This window comes from Haemorhous mexicanus, chromosome 5 (assembly GCF_027477595.1).
Source record: "Haemorhous mexicanus isolate bHaeMex1 chromosome 5, bHaeMex1.pri, whole genome shotgun sequence".
NCBI classification, from domain to species: Eukaryota; Metazoa; Chordata; class Aves; order Passeriformes; family Fringillidae; genus Haemorhous; species Haemorhous mexicanus.
The window spans coordinates 37,247,402-37,263,405 of record NC_082345.1 but is presented as its reverse complement, the minus strand read 5'-3'; the positions used below and the strand labels follow the sequence as shown (position 1 = coordinate 37,263,405).

The 16,004-nt window shown below is 37.9% G+C and overlaps 1 protein-coding gene across 4 annotated transcripts in view; it reads right to left on the bottom strand.

Annotated features, from left to right (window-relative positions):
- PPP1R12A (protein phosphatase 1 regulatory subunit 12A) overlaps positions 1–16,004 on the bottom strand; it is a 112,573-nt gene that overhangs the window by 69,001 nt on the left and 27,568 nt on the right. The window lies entirely within an intron of this gene.

The window sequence follows — 16,004 nt, the reverse complement described above, 5'->3', positions numbered from 1 at the left end:
TTTCCTAGGTAAATGCATTCTGGTTTTCTGAGATGCCCTTTACAATCCCCACTGAACCTTTATTCTCCAGTATAAAGTGGTTCCTCAGGTCCTCACTTCGTCCCAGGCCCAGCTCAGCCGCTTGAGTGGATATTAAAACTGAATAAACAGCTACACCATGAAGAAGAATTGTGACTAAGAGATAGGAAAGCACTTTGAAAATAATACCATAATGTGATTTTACCTGTAATGTAGATGAAACTATGGAGTATGACAGGGATACTACACAGTATTTCAACATGCCCCTACTGTTTTCTACTGCAGTATATTCTATACCACCATAAATCTTTTAACAGTCTATTAATCACACCTGTTTATAAACTTATTTGAGTATCATGTTGGCAATTGCAAAAATATTATCATCTGCCCACATCTCTTAATTACCAAGCAAACAGCGTTGCCCAGATGCAGAACTACTGCCATTCTCCAGACCTCCATCTTGACTGACTCCTGTTTTGCCTTTCTTCTCTGTGTTCGAGTATTTTTCTCACAGGGTGCTCGGTGAGTTTTCTTGCCAACTTCTATCCTGCTGCCCTTAAAAGGGCAGAGCAACTGAGAGAAAAGTCCCTCTGCATTTCAGGGCGGCAAGAACTCCAAGCAGCTAGACCCCACAAGACTGGTATTAATTTTTCAGCTTAATAAATCAACAATACTACATAGCCACATGGCTGAAATGAGAACCTCTACTCTTGGGCTCCTAAATCCTACTAGGGAATTATGCCTCTAATGAAATGCAATTAAGGTGTAAATTTTACTTTTCAGAATACTTCTGAAAAATTCCCAAAATTAAATAATGTTTTAGTATAGAAAGAAAACAACTCAGATATCCCTATTTAAGCAATTGCGTGCTCAAAGATGAATCCTGAAGCCTTCCTCCATTCCGCAATGCTGAGGCAACAGCTACACCATGAGGAGAATGCTGCTGCCCAGTGTAACCAGCCAAACAAAAGCAGCCACGAATTATCCTTCAGTAACTCCATTTGCTTTAGTTAGGTGCAGCCAGACTGCAACTAGACTGCAGCACACTGCTTGCATTATGTTTTTCAGGTAAAAACAAAACCCCATTCTTTTATGAAACCTTCCCTACCATTTCAGGTATTCTTGAAAAGTGACCTGAAAACCTTTTAGTCACATCCATCTCTAATAAAATTATTTCTTAATATACTCCCAACATAAAAGACTACAAGTTTGTCAAACGTATTTATCTTCAATTTCTCTCACATTTATCTTCAATTTCTCTCCCTTATCAACAGTGTAAAATGATTATACACTTATAACAAGCTCTGAAAGAAGAGAATCACCTCTTTTTGTAAGACATTTTGTAACCTAGTGAAAAAGAATCCAAACACAAGACATGGCTAATCAGTTTAAGAGGAAAACAAATTTAAGAAACTCAAATGTTTACACTTTAGAGAAATATCAACTATAGCCATATATCCAGTTTTTCTGGATATTCAATTTGTCCAACCACTGATATTCTACATCTATAATAATATTCACCATATAATTATAAGGAAAAATAAATGTATATCAGAAACATTTTTCAAACACAGGTACTTGAATATTAAATTTTAATATACTGCATGCTTATCTTAAAATTCCCAAAAATTCATTATCTGTGGGAAAAAAGCTATCTTAAAACTGATTAGTGCTTTTAACCAAAAAAACCCAAAACCAACCAAAAAACCAACAAACCAAGCAAAAAACTCCCCCAAAAACCAAAAACCCAACCATCTGGTTGTGACACAAACCAACAATCTTTGCCTATTTTTCAAATACACACTGGCAAGACATACTCATAAAAGTGCTGTTGCTAAGTGAATCAAAAGCTCACATGTGCAGCACATTAAAAGACATATGACTAAGTGGCTAAAAATATTTGACCAAATTTGGGCAGTTTATTGTGCCATACATGGCAAGAATAAGGAGAGCTCAAATACACTTTTCAGGTATTATCAGAAACTACACATTCACAACAACTGAAAATATTTTATTAAAAACTTACTGTTGTCTCCAAAAAGGTAATACCTATCTTAAGTCTAATACAACAAATTGCAATTGATTCTATTGCTGAAAAACATGAATCTACTGCATCCTATGTCTCCACATCCCCTTTTTCTTCTTAACAGAACTACAGGCAGGTGTTAGATAGATCCTATCACTCTCAGCACTTTCCACAGGAAAGGCACTTCTCACTATCACCAGGTACCTTAAGACAGAAGGACAAGAAAAAATGTTATAAAAGAAATTTTATCTAAATGTTTTTCCATTTCTACTGCACTGCTCACTTCTAAAAGCAGTATTTATCGAGTGTCAGAAGTGCCTCTGTTGTTAAAGACTGACATCTCAACCACAAAAGGAAAGCTTGTCAGAGCAGCATGATAAACTTAAAGCAGTAGCCTCTGAACAGACTGCCCTTCTAGGCCTCAGCCTGCAAGTTATTACAAAGGAAAAAGCAATATACATGCAAGATGTAAATAACTAGAGTCCCAATGATACTGCAATAACTCAGAAAGATAAATTCTCACTATTATTTCTGTCCCAGAATCTGAACAGAGGACACAGACAGCTGTAGGTCTTCCTTTTGCACATCTCTTACAACCCTCCCAAGATTCATCTCAGTTCTTCACAGTCATCTGCCCTTATGCCCAGTCTCTCCCTCCATGGCCCACAGCTCCCACCTAAAGCATCAGTTACCCCTTAGTGAAACCACAGGTCATCCTGAAGCTCTTTCCAAGTGCTTGCAAAACACATCTGTACAGCACACACACCAGCCAGCTCCTAGGGCAAGCAGAACATGGGAGCTCACATGTAAAATACTCTTCATCTCATGAACTGCTTTCTCTCCCTCAACCCCAGCCTCGCCAACTGGCAGAAAGGCATTTCCACGTGAAGCACTCATAACCCTGCCACATTTGACCTAAGTTAGAAAACGGGCCTCAAACTGAACGACAGCTGCCAGTGCAATCATATAAACCTTGTTTCCTTTGAGAACCAACTTGGAAATTAGGCTAATCAGTCATAAAGTCAAAGTAAAGTCGAGAATACAAAGTCTGGTTACCTTTTCTGATAAGAAAAATGAAGTACACTGAAGTCCAGAAAAGAAAACCACTTTCCATTTGTACAACAACCTGAAACCTGTACTGCAAAGACCAGCAAAGACCAACAGGACCTGGCTCCCACACAGACCAGTCCTAGGTAGGTCTAGCTTGCGCTGGATACAACATTTTAATCTTTTCCCGTAAATACCCAAAAGGGGATAACCAGATACCTGCTGAACATGCTAGACTTTGAACTGTTTGCCATGACTTTGTATTCAATAGACAGCACTCTTCCCCAAAAAGACAGGAAAAACAAACCTGTAATTATTTTGAAAAAATCAGAAATCTTGTAGGGAAAGCCTATCAGTCTGTTAGACCACTGTCCCATATACATGAAGCAGAGCCATACCATATTCACCTTACATGCGGCTACAATTTTCACTGATTTTCATTAATGTTAACATGTAAACAGGTAACGCCATCTAATTTAGGCATTCAGACATAACCCTTATTTTTAAAAGTTTTGGCAAAATTTGTCTCCATTATCCACAGAGAGATTAAAACCTGCCCTTTTACTGGTTAGATCAGTATTCTGATCTATTGCATAAATTATTTTGCATCTATTACGAAAACAAACATGTTTTTTGTTTGACACCTCTGCCATCACATTTTATTTTTTCCTTTTTTACGCTTGGTACAGAAAAGAGTCAAAAATATGAACACAGAAGAATATATTAAAGGGATAAAACAAGTCCAACAGCCATTCTGAATTGCCATGTGAATACTGGAAACAGGAAGAAGACCTCCCACAGTGGGTCTGGAGTATAGTTTGTCCCCTCTTTCAATTTTTCCAGTGAAGTAATTCCAGTGGGCCCAATAGGACTTAGCAGGACATGAACATCTGTGCTAATGTACCCAAGAATCAAATTAAAGCAGCAGAGCTGGTTAAAAGTGGTTCCTGTTCTCTTTACCTTGGGTTGCTTGTTCCTCTGCCATCACATACCACACTCCCTGACAGCTATGATGACACATTGTGCTAAACTGAATCTAAACTGGATCAGAAAGGCAATTAGAATTTAAAATAAAATAAATAAGGAAGAAAAATACTCTTATCTTTATCTGTTTAAAGCAGAATCATTTGCAGATTATATTAAAATGGGTTTTGTATTCAGAGAAGCAGCACTGTTCCGAAATTTATTTTCATGTCCTAATTCCACTATCAAAGAAACAAAATTTAGTTTCACTCTGAATTTTCACCCATTATAAAGCCTGTGTTAAACCTTCTTGTTTCAAATTGACACTTTTTGAAAGACATATTCCTGAATTAGCAACTGCTTCTACCACTCGTGCTCTTAAATATACAACACATTTAAGCCTAGTTTCTTGCTTGTAAGTATTTCATAGACTCATAAAATATTTTGGGTTGGAACAGACTCATCAAGTTCCAAATGCCTGTCATGGGTAGGAACATCAGGTTGCTGAGAGCCCCATCCAACCTGGCCTTGTACAGCCTTCCTACAGAAATCCCATTACTCGCTCTGTTTATCTCACTGTCCTCCCGCCCTCCCTTGGAGATCGGTTTCAACTGAAACTGAGACAGGAACAGATGCTGAAGAGAACTAAATTCACCAGCTGTCATGAAAAGGTGGTTAACCATGAATCCTCTGAAATAATGGCGCCACAGAGCAGTTCACAGTGTGAACTCAACAACTACTGCTCCTATCCAGTTCGTTGTGCTGACCTCCCATGAGCACAGCACCGTGAGATAATCCCCACAGTCTGAACGCTGGTCTCACACTGCAATGATTTTTTGCCCTCATGAGGAAAAGTTTTTTTAGGAGAGAGGACATTACAGTTCACTAATCACATCTTCTGTTCATCTTCACTGATACTGGAATAAAAAGGCTAAGTTTACATATTGTAATTTTTAGAGGTTTTCTTCTGTCATAAAACCACTAATGGAGAAGGTCTAAAAAGAAATTTAGTCAAAAGAACCAAACCAGGTTTGAGCAACGCTTTCCACTTTTCAATAACTTACATATTTATGATGCACATTAATCAGCAATGAAGTAGCAACAAATGAAGTGGCAGTAAGGTGTCAATGAAGTAACAACAAATGAAGTGGCAGTAAGGTGTATGAAATGGAACATGAGCCTTATCTAACTTTCAAGCTACAGAGTCAAAGTAATCTGGGAGTTACAGCCACTAGAACAAAGGATTTTTTTTGCACCTAAATTTGTTACTTGGCTATTAATTCAATGTTTTCATACGAAGTATAACATCTTAAAGCTTTAATATTTGTAACAACTATATCCTAAGACTCACTGAATATTCTGGAACACTTTCAGGATGAAAGGCAATAAGAATGACCAACAAATGAGGTTATGAAATATTAGTGATTACTACACTTATTTACCATTCAAGCAATCACTATAAAAGCAGGTATTTAACATTTGCCAAGTATTTTGTTTAATACAGTACATATAGGGTGAAGAGGCTGCTGTTGATGTTCATGTTTATGTTAAGAAACAGAAGAGTTTTGGTGTTGTAACAGAACTTCAGGCATTAATCTAGTATTACATATGACAAATGCTGCTCAATTATGAAATTAAGTGTTCATTTAGCCAACCCACAAGTCACGGCTTCTGTTTTTCACTTAGCTGGTACCGGATACCTTGCCTACTGACAAAATCTAGTTTCAGGATTGAATATTTTACTTTATTAAGCATGCTTTCTAGTAAAAATGGTATGGTTTACAATGCAAACTTCCTTGCTAAAGTAGTAATATAACTTTTTGCTAGACTAGCGTTACTTTATTTAGCCTGCCTGTAAACACTGTATGTATGATACACTTGTGTGTTATTTTTTGGTAAGAATGGTCTACTATTTAAAATCCTGGAGAACTGACCCATAAGAAATAGTTAAAATTATTTTTACTTTATCTAATAATTCAGATTACCAAAGTATTTCAAGAGTATCTCATGGCTTCTGCAAGTTACAGCAAATTCCTCTCCAGAGAAATTTCTTGGAAACACTTCACTTTTAAGCACAGAAAATGAGAATAATTTTAGACATCTGCAAAAGCAGGTGAGAAACACTTTCTCCTAAGGAAAAACCACTGAAGATGATGCAACATTTCATGTCCATTCAAGTCTCATTCATGGGGAAGGCATGCAGAGGCTATTGAAACTGAGCACCCATTAACTATTGTTACTTAATTCAAATCCTGCAGAACTGTCAAACATTGACAAAAATAGACAAACCATTCCAGAACTCAAACTTCTTTAGCTATTATTTCCACTTCATGTAAACAACTTCTCTAAATTTTCTAAGATATACATGAATATATCTCAGCAAAAGTTCACTTAAGATTTTCTTTCAGGTCCAAAATAAAACCAGGAGCTACAGGAAGTGAGTAAATGTTTAGCTCAAATATGCAGAAAGAGCATAATATAATATCCATCCTACAATTCTGTCTTGTTTTCTTTGCTACATTGAATTACGAATTTAATTACACACCTTTAAGCTTCGCTAGTTTGTAACTTATAGTTAAAGCTGCAAGTGTAATTATGGGCACAATTCATGAAAAATACTAAAATCTACATGTTAAAAAACTGATCTCATAGGGATTTCCCACTATTTAAATCCTAATGAATGCCTAATCATAGATCTTAATCAGGATTGCAATAGGATACATATATTTGAGTGGTTTCAGAATGTTTCAAGTAGACATAGAATTATTTTTGCCCTCCAACCTCCTGGCAAGATAAATAAGGAGAAGAGGAGTGAGGAGAGGCTGCTGCAACGTTATTTACTCCAACCAGAGATGTTACCCTTAGTGTTACCAATCCCAGTAATGGATCAAGACTCATTCTGACAGACATTATATGGACAAAACAACCCAGTCTAATTCCTGCTCCTGTTCTTGCTGAAATAATCCCAACTATTCCAGGCTATCTAGTATTACATGCAAATGTGCTTCAAAATAAATACTGGTTTTCATTTTTAGCTCTGTGAAAATCTATTTTCAGGAACACTTAAAATTTCTCATACCAGAAGTTATCTCTTAATTAAAACCACCGTACTAAATATGCAGTATTAAACTTTAATGGTATTCATCTACTGCAATGAGAAGGAAAATCTCAAGACAACCTGCCAAAAACATCTGCCTAAACCCCTCAAGTAATCCTTGGAAAATGAGTTGTCATTGAAAAAAAATTATTTTGGAAGAGATCAAACCAAATGGCATTGAAAGACTAAGTTACTGATGCTGGTGCAGCTCTATTAGCCTGAGTGGCCTTTTTTGTCCTGGCTCAACATACTGACAAAGTTGGTGAAGAGACTGGACTCTATGAAGCAATCTCTGTCTGAAGTTCACACAAATGAGGCTTTTTCTTAAACTTGTGGTATTAAGTGCCTGAGAAACAACTTCTGCTTGTCCTTCAGATTTCTTTCAATTTAAAAAGAACACTAGCACTTTTTGTGGAGCTTGCTTATAAATGTAGTTTCAGGTTTCTTAGGCAGCTTTTTAACCATATGCCAAGTGAAAGAACAGGAGTTTACCAGGCAAAATGGAGAAAAGAAGATCTGACTGACACCATGGTATTATAGCTGGTACAATGTGCAAACTCACAAGATGTCTTGAACCTTGAAGGCTTAGGCAGGTAAGTATGTATAAATTACATATGACAGGTCCTCATTTTAGCTACATGTTTTTGAAACCTACTAAAAAATCAATGAATGTGGGAGTTGCATCCAGAACTGAATTTCAAGCTCTTTTGCTTCACAAAAGGCTTTCTCTTTTTTCTGGCCTCTGCCTTCGCAGCTTGCTTTATGAGGCAATTTTAACAGATCAGAGAATCACAGAATGGGTCAGGTGGGAAGAGACCACAGTGGGTCATCTGGCCTAACAGCCCTCAAGTAGGGTCATCCCAAGAGCACATGGCACAGGATTGTGTCCAGACAGTTCTTGAGTATCTCCAGTGAGGGAGACTCCACAGCCTCTCTGGACAATCTGCTCCAGGGCACAGTAAAGAAGTTGTTCCTCATACTTCGGTGGAACTTACTGTGCATCAGTTTCTGCCCATTGCCTCTTGTTGTATTGCTTGGCACCACTGAGAAGAACACATCTGGAAACATCTTCTGACATGCTCCCTTCAGATACTGATAGACAGTCATCAGGTCTCCTCTCAGTCGTCTTTTCTCAAGGCTGAACAGGCCCCATGGTTGATGCACCATGCTCAGTGGGACAAAGACAATACAACCCTCCACATCTACCTCCGGACAAGTATGGAAGAAAAAAAAAGTTCAGGAGTAAACAAAACCGGCATACAGTAAAAATATTGTGCCATTATACAGTTATGCTTTCATTAAGCATTTATTGCTACAACTTTGGCAGACAGCAATTAGTTTCCATGGTCACACAATGTGTAGCTCTTACATTTGAGAAGGAGAAAGCAATGTCATATAGGACATGTATTTTTGTCCCAGTCAAATGAAACAGTAGCCAATTGCATTTCAAAGAGGGTTTTTTTTCCATGAGTGAACATAACATGCTGTAAGCATATGGGTGACTAATCAAGTTCTTGAGCCAAAGTAGCTTTTCAATTTAAAATACTTAACCTCCTGATATCCCCTAATGCACTTTCTTAACCAACAAAACCTAGCAAAACAAAAAAGCATCAAGAAAACTTTGTAGAGGAACCTCCTTACATAAACAAATAGGTTTTTTTCTTTTCTATGTTCTTTCTATTAAATTTAAACAGCATGTGTCAAGTTTCCTTTTTTTCCTCTGCTTCTGACTATCACCTCTACACAGTTCTGAGTTCTTCAGAGTGGAAGAGTGTACTGCCTTGGAAGAAAGCAAATCTAACCACATCTATCAGCCTTCCTCTGTGAACTCATAGGCTATGTTTGTATTCTAGTCATCAGGTGATGTTTAATCTTCTGTATTAGCAGGATCTAGGGGAAGTGTTCCTGGCTTTCCAATTTTAGCTAAGTGAAGTGGCAGAACTGAGTAGAATAAAAGTAATAACATTGAATTTAAGAAAAACAATAATAACCCTTCACACCATCAAGGGGGAAAAATTTACATTCTGATAGAACATCCCAGAGTAATCAAGACAGACTTTCTGAGTGCTGACTTTCCTACTACACATTACCGCTGACAATAAAAAGGACCTGACTGGTATCAGTCAGGGCTCTTTTACTCCCTAAGTGGGGGAATCGATGCAAATAAATGACTAATTTAAATAACTCAATTAACATAGAATAAAAAAGTACATGTGAAGCATGAATAATAAATACGTAAGTTATATTTACATGCATTTTACATGTAAAAAGTGACTATCATCAAATTGAATTAAAAAATTCATACATGGATGGAACCAAAAATAAAATGAAAAGTAACACTGGCATTTCAAACTGCTTAAACATTAATCAGATAATCTTAAATATGATAAATATATTTGTTTATCAAAACTGCATTCTGTGGACAAAGCCACTTTATAAAGATAAGACTACATATACACATGGAAACGAATTGTTTTTCAATCTTCCATTTTTAAGGAAAGAGTATCTTGCCCCTTTCTGTTCCTAGACTGGGAAAAGAAAATAATGTAAATCCCAGAAAATTCTTCAATTTGTGATCAAACTTATGATTCACTGAATTGACTAGATAAATTGGAAATTTCAGCTTTTCAAAAATGCTGCTAAGTCTTGAAGCTGACTCAGGTTGCAAATCAGCAGGTTCAGGATGAAAGTAAAGTATTCTGACAGGCTCACCAAAACTTTAGCAGAAAAGCAAGGTTCTTTTAAAAATACCCAATTAAACAGAGTTTTAGTGAAATTACCCAAAAGCAAGTTAGCCAAACTTGTTAAAGTAAATATCAAACAGCTTTTTCTCAAAACTGTATTTTTAATATAGATTTTGTCTATTCAGATGGTAATAAGGTGAGAAACCTGCAGCTTCCAGTCCCTGCAACCCTGCAGGTGTTAGACAACACCTTTGCCATGTGTATCAGCAGTAAGACCTCAATGCTCTTCAGGACAGGCCTTGCTCTGAGGCAGGGCAACACAGAAGTGTTGAGAAACCTCCAGAATAATCCTGCAGCACAGTGTGTTTTACACATAAAATTCTATGCATTTTAACCAAATTTTTCAACCAAAAAAACTCCAAAACCCAGGAAGCAGCTCTCCAATTTTCTCCAATGGCTGTGGAACACACATAACTTCATTTTACAATCACTCATTTAATTTCTGCTTTCAGAAATACATTTAGAACAAAACCAGAAGAAACTGGGACCTGGTTTGCTTTCTGTTCTGTTCTACGTTTGAAGGAATTACTCAGGGGAGTGCATAAGGTATAGACAAAGCTAAAAGATTTGGTGTCAGGTAATTTCCATATATATTCTCATATTCCACATTGCAGGAACACACAGAGCATCACTTGGAAGGACTTGTCCAAAGCCTTTTTTCTCATTTAATCTGCACAAAAAAATGTCCCTGTGGTCTCCAAAAGGTAAAGTACTTGCAACAGACAAAGGTCACCAAGACTCAAATTCTCTGCAAGTATAAGACGAATGACATCAGGATATACCTAAAGCCAAAATTCAAGTCAGCCAAGTCACTTAAAGAAACCTTTAGAAGTTAAAAAAAAGAGTGTTTTCATGGTGTCCCATTGCTAAGCTATCTTCTAAAATAATTTGTATGCATGCTTCAGAATATTTAACAAAATTGTTTGTTCAAACAAATAATGAGATAATAATCAAACACACCACAAGCCTCTGTCAATTATAAAGAATAAAAAGAAATCTTCAAGACCAAACTCCCTCTCTCTCAAAGGCCAGCTATGCAGCTGTTCATCTGTGCAGACATAGTTTGCAACTTCTAAAAAAGGCATTTTTGCCATAGTGTAACTTAACACCGTCCTCAATAGGCTCACCACATTGTGAACTTGCTGAGCAAACCCTCACTGGCTGGAGGGAAGATGCACTCCCATGTGGGTGCTTCCTCTGCCCCAGCAGCAACCTCAGTCCCACCTCCAACAACTGTCTTTTGATTGTATCCTAATTTTTCACTAGCACAAGAAAACAGCCGTGAGTACTTCCTAAGAGGGACAGCCATCTAGGATTTCTCTTGAGCCACAAAATCAACAACATCCACTTTGCAACCCTCTCTCTCCCAGAAGAGCATGACAGAAGTACCAGCTTTGACATCGGATTCCCTCTGGTCTACATAAACAGGAAATTCTTTGGTACAGTTGTCCTATTAGAAACTCATTATGACAGATTAACAAAGAAACTGCATGTAATCACAAGTTCCTAAGAAACCATTTACATCCCAGTTACAGTGAAAAATGGCCACGAAGACAACAGCCAACAAGTAAAATAATCTGATCTTATTTAGACCAACCCAAACAGTATGTATCACTATATATACACAATACATGGCATTTTAAAAGAGCCAATTTTCAAGTCTTTTTTTTAATCTTCTGAATGGGTATCACATGGACCAGAAGCCATTTCCTAAAAGGCAATTTTATTAGGAAGTTACAGTAGTAAAGAAATAAAGCAAAATTACGGCAGCAATTAAAAATAATTTTTCAACAAATAAAACTGAGACAATCAAGATAAAATCTGAAGTAAAAATGGGTATAGATAGTATAAACTTACAGTAACAGAGCAGAGATTTGGAAGGAAAGTTAGAAACATCAATAAAAAACACAGCTGTCAGGGGCAGGAATACTAAAGGATTTTTTACATATGTTAAGAATGGAAAAAAGCCCCACAAACAGTATACAGGGCATATATAAATAAATACAGAAAACTGGCCAACAAATACCTTTACTTTGTGTTTTGAAAGAATCAGAAAGTTTTGTCTTGCATAATGAGGCTGATATACCTTCTATTCTACTAGTAATAAGGAAGAATACTAAAACCCCATAGATCACTATTTTAAGTTAGTAGCTCTTGTGTGCTTGGGTAGCTCCCTAGCCACTATTCAAGAACTAATGCAGCTTCAAGTTCACCAATGTTTGTCTTCTAAACAGATTGTGAAATACCTGGAAAACAGCAGAGGACTGATAACACCGTACCAGCACTGCAAAGCAGCAACAGAAATGCCTGAATGTGTTACCCTGTCAGCCATAATGGATAAAATAAATAAAAAATTAACAAACAAACAAACAAAAAATACTCCATGTGAAAGATTCTAAGATAACTGAGGTTCATTAGGCTTATCAGCTGGAAGGCAATACCATATCAACAGTTACACTGTCCCAAAAGCTTTGCTTGGCTTCAGCAACAGCACCACTGCTTTTTTTGCACCATGGAGCCAGACCCGATCAACATGGAATGCAGCTGACACTCACTCCTATGATCTGGGGCAGTAACAAACAGTTTCGAAACAACATGGGTCCAACGAGGCTCTTTAAGCTTGCAGCCTTGCCAGATGAAAGCTTACCCCACTCAGAACAACTGTTCATGGGTGTTCATGAAAGCTTACCAGCAGAGACACCTTCAGTGCAGAGCCTGAAGAGACTTCCTCAGGAGAGGACACCTTGAAGTATGACCCCCCCCAACCCTGAGTTACAACAGATTTCTCCTTTTTTGGTCACAGTATACCCCCACCATATGAAGTATCACATTAACTCCGATGTGTGCTGTTTTGGCACACAATGCATGAAAACCTAGCACAAAATGAGTGTTTTTGAGAAGCGTTCTCTGCACTGCATCTGCAATCAGTGTTAGTGTTGTTCTCTTCATGGCATTAAAAAGCAAACCAGACTCTGATACAGAGTCTCTGATATTTACTCTGATACAGAGGTCAAGAATGATATATGCTGACTTTTCATCACTATATTAGAAGCATTGGTATACTAAAAATGTTATACTTTTTGTCAGTATATTTCAAAAGCAGCTACTTTTTCTTCAAACTGCTGTGTGTACTCCAGTACCAACACCATCTCAAGCCTCATTCTGGAGGATTTGCTTGCATGCTCTGATCCAGGCTGTACAACCTTTACCACTGTCACCAAACACGTAACACAGCAGATCTGCAGCTTTTCACATGGCAAGACTTTATGACTCTCCAAGTCTCAGCTCTGGTCGTGCCTATTCTATGTGGCACAACTTGCACCTGCCTCAAGAGCTCATGCCTGCTATCCCTTAAGTGTCTACAAATTCTAGGGAAGAGCTTACAGACAGGGCAAGGATACAGCTGTATATTCCCCATCCTCTACAGAGCCTTTGATCCTCACAAATCAAGTTATCTCTGTGTGTAGAGGCAAACCTGTAAACTAGTAAATGCTGAATTTTCTAGCTCTTGCTAACCTTCTTATAAGCAATTTCATCCATGCAAGCAAGCAAGAGAAAAATACTCTAACTAGACGAGCAACTGCCACCCACAGCATACATGCCAAAATCAGCATGGCAAAATCATGGTGTCCTCTGCACTTTTGTCAGAGAACAAGGAATTCAGTCACATACTGCAGCAGTTCACCTCTAGCTTCTCAGTCCTGCATGCCAAATTTTGGAAGCTCAGAAATTAGTTCCAAGGAGAAAAGGCACTAAATAAACTTGCTAATGATATATTTTTTTCAGTGTCTTTAGCCGCACACAGTACAACTTTTAAGAGATAATGGAGAATATACCTTTGGCAAAAGTTCTTGAATGCTGATAAAAACAGACACTTCAGGAGGTAGTGTTATAAAACCAGAAAACTCTAATTCCTTTGAGCTAATACCCTAATCATAATCACTCAGGGCATGATTCTACACGAGCTCACTGTTGACAAACAGGGAGGTCCCAGTCTCCCTCCTCATTCTCAACTGCACACTCCCAAAAGCATTTGTCAGACTCTCCATTAGCCAATTCACTAACCAGCAAGGCAGAAACAACCTTTTCTTCCTCCCCACCCACTGAAACAAACAAAAAAGGAGGAGGGAAAGAAAACAGTATGGTGGGAGGAAGAGCACACCCTTTCAAGGCAGCAAAGTAGGGTACTGCCTCAGTTGCACCTGGAGCTGCAGCCACTTCAGAATTTCAGTCTAAAAGGGATTCTAGAGAAAAGGAGGAAAGCCTAAATTGTGAATTATGCAGTAACTCATTTGTATTGACTTCTAACTTCTGAGAAGCTGCTGACATCTTCAAATTGCATCAGGACACAAATACACGGACTTTCTCTTTACCAGGACTGTGTCAGCTTGAAAGAAATAACAGAAGCCCAGAAGTCTGTTGTTTACCTGACCTTAGCAGTATGCATGCTATCACTGAATCAATCACCAAAGTTTGCTTCTTGTACATCAGACTTCTAGTTAAAGATGATTATTATTAAAGAGCACAAAAATGAAAGCCTGGCTGAAAAGCACACTGGCTTCAAGGTCAGCCATACAAATGCACACACGGGCTTTACTGACTGCCTTTCCCCCACAAATACGTATGAGCTAAACAAGAGAAAAAAAAAAAAACCCCACAAAAAATGAAATTGCTTTAACATTATGGAGAAAGCACATATACTGCCTGAGCACAGAGAAAGTCTAAGCGCTGCAGAGTTTTGTGGGTAACCACTCAGTGTCCCTGGAAGGGGAGGAGCAATAGCAAGGACAGGGGTAGGGCTTGACAGGGAAGACTTCCAAGTTTTCACACTTAAGACAAATGAACAAAGGCCTGTGGGACATCCTCTACTATTCAATCATCCACTGTTCATGCTGTAAACTGAAAGCTCCTGCACAAACTGTTTTGAAAACTGGTTCTCAATTTATTTTCACAAAAGCTCTATCCATCAGGCCAGGGGCTATACTCCAAATGCCTCAGAGTACTTGGTGAGAAACAGACTCCATGTTGTACAGAAGAGAGAAACCCATTTCCTGACATTCCAGAAGATGACCTTTGATGCCTTGAGCTTGCTTTTCCTCCTCTACAGTGCACACCTCTACAAAAAAACTTCTGAAGGGGAAAGCTGTTCTGCCAGCTTAATTTTCACTATGAAATTAGGCAAAAAAGTGCTAGAGCTTTATGCTTCTCTAAGGACTCTACTTTGACAATAAATATTCATTTATGCACCTATAAGCAATGGTAAGGCTGAACAGCCAAATATTCCAGGCCTAGGAAAAGCTTTAATTAACACTGCAAAAGCTAAAGCAATTGGCCCAACAAACCTCTGACCTGTGTACAGTCCTACATGATCTCTACCTCCTGTGGCTAAATGAACTTGTTTCATTCAATCTGTGAGATGATCAGTACTTTTGTAATGTGTGGCTATTCAAAATTATGGATTTTTCTTTACAGCTCAGTGTTCAGCCTGTACTACTTAATTCTTGTTCCAAATAGAGCTCATTCTCTCATGTGCTCTTACTTGACACTTGACAACCATTTAGCTACATAAGCAGGATTCATAAAACCTCCACCCCAAAAGTTATTGCTTTACAGATCATAAAACAAACAAAACAAACGAAAAGGTCATCATAAGCCATATCCCCTGACTTAACCATACAATTTGAAATACCATGGAACTGAGGTTTTAGGATATCCACTACTTCACAGGGCTAAAGGAAAGCTTCCTTTGATTACACTTACAATCACAACTGCATACAGATTTTCCTGCAGATCTCCCTCCTACCCCACACACCATTCTCTTCTTTTCCCCCTCACTGATAAAGCAAAAGTTTGATGAGCAACAGCATCTTTCATCAGATGTCCTGAACTATCCCAAGAGCAAATCCTCTATGAGGCCCTATAATCTAGGTATGATGACATAATACAGTATTAAAAGGTTAATGCATGTTAAGTCCAAGTACAGATTTCATGTTAATTACCTCATATCTAATATACCAGCAACCGAGTTACTTTATTTCAGTATTCCCAATATCAGTTTTTCTTTTCCAAACCATCACTTAATTTTCCTAACTCTTAGTTTCATTCTGAC